Genomic DNA, 969 nt, shown 5'->3' with positions numbered 1-969 from the left:
AAACAGCTGATCACAACGTTCACACGCTCTATGGTCCCCCCCCCGTTGACACACTCATCTGAGTACCTCACTGAGAAAGTTGTGTGCACCCCTGTGTATATATCTCATCTCTATCTATCTATCTATCTATTGCATGGCTTTTTAATATTATATTGTTTTGCAGGATGATGGAATTAATAAACAATAAATACAGAGAAAACTAATCAAAGACAACTATTAATTAGATTGGATGTGATGGATGAAGCCTGGTTTAATAGGGTCATTTCTTAACCTCTTTACTTCAATATATACCATTAATAGTATTTCAGATCCTATATAAAGTGACCACATAACTTCGGGGCACCAAGTGAGCAATACATGTTTTTTTTTGCGGTGCACGATTCGCTTAATGTTAGGCCATGCTAATGTTCATATGTGTATTTTGAGCCTGACACGTTTACATGCTTTAATGTTCAAAAAGGTCTTTATTTTTCCCATACTGCCTGCTGCAGCACCTCTTTTCACCCTCTGTCTGAAACCAGTGCCCTGTCTGCTCTGATTGGTTAGCTGACCGGCTCTGGTGTGATTGGTCCTTAGCCAATCACGTACAATGTGTTGCAGCGCTAGCCAATAGAAGCGCAAGTCTTATATAGTGATGTCACTATTTTAAGAAAGTAAAGAAAGGAGTATATAGAGTGGCAAAGTCACGCCCATCAACTTCCGGTCCATGGGACCTTATTTCGGAAAAATAATGTATTGAAGTCAATGGAGAGAGACAACTTATCTTTCGATCCCGTTTGAATTGTGCCATGAATTACACATATGATGTTTGTCAATCTTAAAAAATAATTTCCATGTCAAAAAAGTCACAGTTTGTCGTAAAACTGTTGAAATATAACACTATGAAAAATACGCAACTAGAAAGACTACAAATCCCAGATGTCACAATTGTTTTCCTCTACTAAGAGATAGCTAAGATCAGCGCCATAT

The sequence above is a fragment of the Notothenia coriiceps genome, unplaced genomic scaffold (genome assembly GCF_000735185.1).
Source record: "Notothenia coriiceps isolate Sejong01 unplaced genomic scaffold, NC01 NC01_scaffold00009970, whole genome shotgun sequence".
NCBI classification, from domain to species: Eukaryota; Metazoa; Chordata; class Actinopteri; order Perciformes; family Nototheniidae; genus Notothenia; species Notothenia coriiceps.
This window is presented reverse-complemented; position numbering follows the sequence as displayed.